At 33.7% G+C, this 6,648-nt stretch overlaps 1 pseudogene; it reads left to right on the forward strand.

Annotated features, from left to right (window-relative positions):
* The first annotated feature begins 350 nt into the window (after positions 1-350).
* On the forward strand, positions 351-5,246 carry LOC129286185 (uncharacterized; annotated as a pseudogene).
* The last annotated feature ends 1,402 nt before the right edge of the window (positions 5,247-6,648 follow it).

Consider the following 6,648-nt stretch of genomic DNA (forward strand, 5'->3'; position numbering starts at 1 on the left):
TTGTATCCAAAAAATATAGACTAAATTTTTGAAAATTTAGTAATATAATTAGTTCATATTGATATACAAGAGTTTTATCATTGATATACAATAATATCTTATTGACAAATATAATAAATTGACGACAAAGCAAAACATAATAAATGTTTGATTGTCGGTTTTGTTTGGTTCTACAACATAAGTTATATCTACAAAAGTCACAATTAAACATTACTATTACAGTACAGAGATATCAGATAAATAACAAACATTTCCCCGTCTGCTTCAAATTTTTAAGCACAGTTTCAATGTTTGCAGGCACTGCATTTCTAATAATCTGAATTCTCTATTCAACCAGTTGTATTGGCAGCATGTCACGTAAGGTGAATTACAGACTTGATTATGATGATTACGATGACTATGAAGACTATGATTATGATGTCAAAATAAAAGAATATGGTTAGTGTATTTCACTTCGTTTACATCTCTACATGTTGGTTTTCTGGACTAGTGATTTCTTTATATCTTGCTTTGACCGAACCTTCTTTGATCTTTAAAGCATTTGTTGGTAATTGTTTACCTTCACCTCTTATATTTCGTCCAAAATGTTGTGGACGTCATCTAATGAGTGACATAAAAGAAACAATTCTTAAACAATATCACATTTGAATTTTTTCTCTCTTTTACGAGACCTAAATCTATATTCACCTTTCTCTAATGGATACAAGGTGGGCAAGCACCATGCTTCCCCCCATGTTACAGGTTTTTTTTTTTTTTGGTTAATAAATTTGGTTTTTTAAGAAAAATATAATCATTAGTTCTTATATTTTCATCAAATTTTGCTTTTAATCCCTATAATTTTTTTTTAAGTATTTTCTGTCAATATAAATTCAACAAGATTGGGTGTTGTTTGTTCCTTGAATCCTTAACAATGTTAAATTACATGGATTATAAGGACTGAAAACAAATTACAAGGATTAAAAGGAAAGCTGATAAAACTAGAGGGATTAATGTTTGTATTTTTCCCTTTTTTATTTGTAAAAATGATAAAATTAATTGTAACCCCACCATTTGGTGCTTTTTTTTTTTTTTTTTCCTTTTCATTTTGGCCTCTCCATATGTTGTCCTCTGCCTGGGTCATTGAGCTTCTCAGGAAGATAGGAATGTTGTCAGGTCTTGTTCTTTGCACAAACCAGCTTACTACTACTTTTTGATAGCAGGAGGACCAGAAACTAATAAAAAGCAAGAGGCTAAAGGATTTTGGAGATGCTCTATTTGCACTTATGATAATGAGGAGGACATGAATATATGTGATATTTGTGGTGTTGTGCGTTATCCTTTAGTTAATGCAGGAGCTTCTGAGAATAACAAAACAGGTTGGTTATTTAATGATAATGTAATACAAGATGTGACTTAGTTTGTATTTCGTGTGACAAGGATATTTTTTGCACTCTATTTATCACTATCCATCTCACCCTCCCCCTTCTTCATCCCCTGGTTTGCATTTAGTTCTTTCTACTCCCCAGGGTCCAAAACTTATAAAACACTAAAATAGATGGAAAAATTTTCTCCCCATCTTAGTCTATTGAGTATATTGTCTCACTTAGCTAAAGGAGTAGTACTTCCAGTTTGAGCTTACTTTCATGTTAAAAAATATTCTTTTCCCCTGCAGATATATTTCTTTTCTTTTTAGTAATATATTCTTTTTTTATTAAATATCAAGTAATAATAAAAAATGATTTGCAATGTTCTTCAAAGTTAAGAGACACTAAGATGAAAATTGAGGGGTTAGATCTAGTAAAAAAGACAAACATTTAGTGCCTAATCATACATCAAATAAAATTGTTTCTAATATGAAGAGACCTGTAAACTATAAAAAAACTGTTATTTTTAATACTTTTTGGAAATTTTGTTTTACTACATCTTCTAGAAATTGTATGGGAAGATGTTAAAGGTGTTTGTGTTCTATATCCTTTGCAATGAGAAGGTAGTATGATGGATTGATAGTTATAGAAATGTGGTCCTATTGGGTCTTAAAAGGATTTAATAGGTAAACATGTCTTTTGCAATTGTGGCTGCTTATGAAATCACGTATCAGATACAATTTGAGATAGTAAATAATTTTTTTTCCTCTCTTTTTAATTCTTGCAATAAAAATGTTCAACATTGTTCTTCTAAAAGGAAAAGAAACCAGCCTGAACCTGAACTTTTGTTGCGGTCCAACTCTTTCATCTGGATCTTTAAGCTGCGATTTTAGCTCTGTGACTTTTGCCCAAAAAAAATGAAATAAAAGAAACGAAAATTGGAGAAAATGATAAATGGAATTGCAAAGTAGGTTTCATATAAATGTTAACTTCAAATCTTAATTCCTTGCGCACCAACATGTATTGATCTTGTTTCTGTCATGCTTGCAGGCACAGTTACTGACACAAAAAGTTCTTACGTTTCATCAAGCATTATACAGAGTAATGAACTGAAAGCACAGTCAAATGGTGAAAGTTCTGTCAACTCATCATCTTTGGTTCAGAAGGGCAGGCAGGATAGTTATGCCAAGAGCAAGCTTTCTAAGGACGTAGCTTTTGTTCTAGAAACAAGTAATAAAACTTCAGGCAGCTTACCAGCATCTTCTGCAAAAGGCAAAGGTAAAATGAGTAAAATCAAGTCATCCAATGATCGCAAAATTGATATGCAATCCAGTGAAGAATTGTCGGATAGTTTGTCTACACTGCTGAAAGTCGGGGACAGTGGTGGTAAAATTTATTGTTCTTCTAGCAAAGATGTCAGGCCTCAAAGTAGTTCTCTTGATGTAAGAACTGGAAAGTCAGATAATACTATTTCTAAAGGATCTCATCCACAACTACCTTACAAACCAGAAGAATGGATGCTCCCTCAACAAGGTGAAGATACATTGACACAGCTTAATCTTGCAGTTGTAAGCCAATAATTTCTTCTATCTTATGTTCAGTAAAAAAAAATTCCAATAATTATTTTCTCTAAATTTTCCAATTTGTTGATTTTAGGTTGGTCATGTTGATTCTGGGAAGTCAACGCTCTCAGGTAGACTATTACATTTGTTGGGACGAATTACTCCGAAAGAAATGCACAAATATGAAAAGGAGTCCAAATTGCAGGTAATCTCTTTTTTTGATAGTGCTTCTAAAACTTAATGTGTTGTGTTCATGCACTAATTCCATCACCCTACTTTTTTCCCTTTCAATCAGGGTAAAGGATCCTTCGCTTATGCTTGGGCACTGGATGAAAGTTCTGAAGAAAGGGAAAGGGGATTAACTATGACAGTTGCTGTGGCATATTTAGACACTAAGAAATATAATGTTGTTGTGCTTGACTCCCCCGGCCATAAAGATTTTGTTCCAAACATGATTTCTGGGGCAACACAAGCTGATGCTGCAATTCTTGTTGTTGATGCATCAATTGGTGCGTATGAAGCGGGAATGGATAGTGACAAAGGACAAACAAAGGAGCATGCACAGCTTATCAGAAGTTTTGGTGTTGACTAGGTTATTGTTGCAATAAATAAGATGGATGCTGTGGGATACTCTAAAGATCGATTTGAGTTAATTAGACAGCAATTGGGAGTGTTTCTCCGGAGATGTGGTTTTAAAGACTCTTCGGTATCATGGATTGCCTTGAGTGTCATAGAAAATCAAAATTTATTGTCATCTCCTTCTGATGTTCGTCTCAAGACCTGGTAAGTCGTCTCATTACTATGGTTAAGATATTTGTGTGTTTCTTTGTGGGGAAAGGGATTGGACAAGCCAAGGTTGTTTTCGTTTGTTTGGGGAGGATCTCTTGTCCTCTGTTTTTGCACTTTCCTATTGCTCTTTCATCTGACTAATAAATTCTTTTATCGTCTAAAAATAAATAGGGGTTGAGGGCTAGTGTTGTTTACATTATTATTGAGCCTTTTGACACCATATATTGATTGGCCCTCATTTCCTCTCCCCACTTTCTCTCCTTATAGTTATATATGCTTGTCTTGATTTTCAACAGGTATAAAGGACCCTATCTGTTAGAAGCTATTGATTCGCTCCAACCTCCAACTAGAGAATTATCAAAGCCTCTATTAATGCCAATATGTGATATTATCAAATCACCTCAGCTTGGACAGCTCTCTGCCTGTGGTAAATTAGAAGCCGGAGCTCTTCGGATCGGATCAAAGGTACATGATGGGCCAGTGTTATTATAGACGCTCTATAGATTGTCAATTGAAAAGTCAAATGAGTTATTCTCCAAACTTAAGTGTTTTGAAGCTGAACTTTTCTGAAACTTGTTCTCTGGGGGTCTTTCGCAGCCATTCTTAGTTTTAAAGCATAATTTTTTGTTCTCGATTGACCTCCCTCCCTCCTACTTCGTACCAACCTCAAGTACCATCTTATGTCCGCACCTGGAATAGGAATTGCTCTTGTCCTTGTCAAAAATAATCTCCTATGTACCATTTTACCCTTCATGTCTGGTTATGCTCAGTTGAATAGGTATGCATGCATGTCTTCTTGTTGTCAAAAATATTTATTTCTTTTCAACTGTTTGAAATTGTAGGTCTTGGTTATGCCTTCGGCTGTTTTGGGGACGGTTCGCACATTGGAGCGTGATTCTAATGCTTGCACTATTGCAAGAGCTGGAGATAATGTAGCCGTCACATTGAATGGTGTAGGTGCAAGTCATGTAATGTCAGGAGGAGTATTATGCCATCCTGATTTTCCTGTTGCAGTTGCAAGTCATTTGGAGTTGAAGGTGCTTGTTTTGGAAGGTGCCAATCCCATATTGGTAGGATCGCAGGTAGGAGCTGTGTAAGATCTCGCTTGTTGCTTATTTTATGGAAGAGACAAAGGAAAAATTCAATTTTTTTTTTTTAATTTCTTACTTGTGCAGGTAGAGTTTCATATACACCACGCCAAAGAGCCTGCCAAAGTTTCAAAATATTGTCAGTACTTGATCCAAAGACTGGGGAGATGACAAAAAAGTTCCCTCGCTGTCTCATTGCAAAGCAGAGTGCAGTAGTTGAGGTAAATAAACAAAAAAGCTGTCCTAACAATCTCTCTTTCTCTCACAATTCCTCCTTCTTTATAGTCCCAGACGCCACACAAACATGGAGTAAATTTAGTTGTCTCTGATTTCAGGTAATTTTACAAGAGCCAGTCTGTGTGGTAGAATCCTCCAACTGTAAAACTCTTGGAAGGGTGTCTCTAAGAGCACTAGGAAGAACAATTGCAATTGGACTTGTTACCCAGATAATCAAGACGCCCTAAGCACACGTGTCATCATATTAGCAAGCCATGTCAGCTCCATTTTTACTTTGGCGTTGACACACGGACAATATTAATCTTTTGGCAATTTTAGTTTATATTTTCAGGATATTATTCTTTATAGCATCATTTATTAAGCATTTTTTTGTGGTGTAATCTATTGCCTTAGCTTTCCTCATCAAATCAAATTTCATTCTCCATGCATTAAAAAAATAGTCAATGCTGGGATTTATTAATATCAATTTTAGACATCCACATGTTGATCCTCATCAAATCTCATTTTCCTATAATAAATATTTCATATGTGCATTCTTTGACTAAAGTTGTGTGTTTTTTTTTATTTTTTATGTATGCAAAATGTTGTTTTTTAAAATATGTAATTAATACTTTTTTTAAAAAATAAGTATAAATAATATATACGAAAATACTTACATTTGCAATTGATCATGTATTATGTGCAATTATATTTATTGAAGTATGAAGTTGTCCATTTAAAAAATTCTTTTGATTGATTTGGTGGCTTTTTTTAAAAAACAAAAAAAGTAATATTCACAAGTGTCCTTTGATAAAAACGGTAAACCAATCAATCTCTTAGGATCAAGATCTACCTATTGGGACATCTTATTCTAACTTAATTATTTATTTTCCCTTTATTTATAGTGATAATCATTCATCAAGTGTCTAAATTATCTTTCAGTATATTAGAGCATGTTTAACTAGTATTGAATTGGTTTCCGCCTAACTCAAATGGCACTATTTAGAATATGAAGTTATGATTTAAGCCATCACAACTTCTAAATTATTCTTAATTCTATTATCTGCATCCATATCTTAGGATTTAGGTAAGTTCTTCATCTCTTATTCATTTTTTTTGCCAACTCGTAGTTCATCAATCTACCCACAAACATACCATATAATGGTGATCTATATAATAAGATAGATATATTAAGAGAGCTAAATATAAGTATAAACATAAATTCACATAAACAAAACCTCATGTTCAACAGAAAAATAAATAACTAAATTTAAAAGAGAAAATCCCTCTCAGTTAGGCTACTCCCTATCTTGACTAGAAGTGTAAAAAAAATTTATAGAGTTAATACAAAACATCTCGATAGAAAACATAAAACAAAAAAGGAGGAGCTCAAACTCTGCCCTTTGCCACATAGCTTTTTGATGTGGAATTGGATCATCTAAATGAGGTTCCATAATGTTTCATTTATAGTTTTCGCACAGTACAAACCTAACAGCCTATTTGCCTAGGTCTCTTGATCCTTTTATTTTAATTCTTTTAATTTAGGACTAATTATGCAATTGCCACGCGTCTTTGACCTTTCAATAGCTTGCGGTTGTGCCCTTTGTAATTTCATTCGCCAGTGATCAAAGCACTTACCAACATTTCAAC

This window comes from Prosopis cineraria, unplaced genomic scaffold, assembly GCF_029017545.1.
Source record: "Prosopis cineraria cultivar Desert tree isolate PC_DT_omini unplaced genomic scaffold, ASM2901754v1 PC11, whole genome shotgun sequence".
Classification (NCBI taxonomy): Eukaryota; Viridiplantae; Streptophyta; class Magnoliopsida; order Fabales; family Fabaceae; genus Prosopis; species Prosopis cineraria.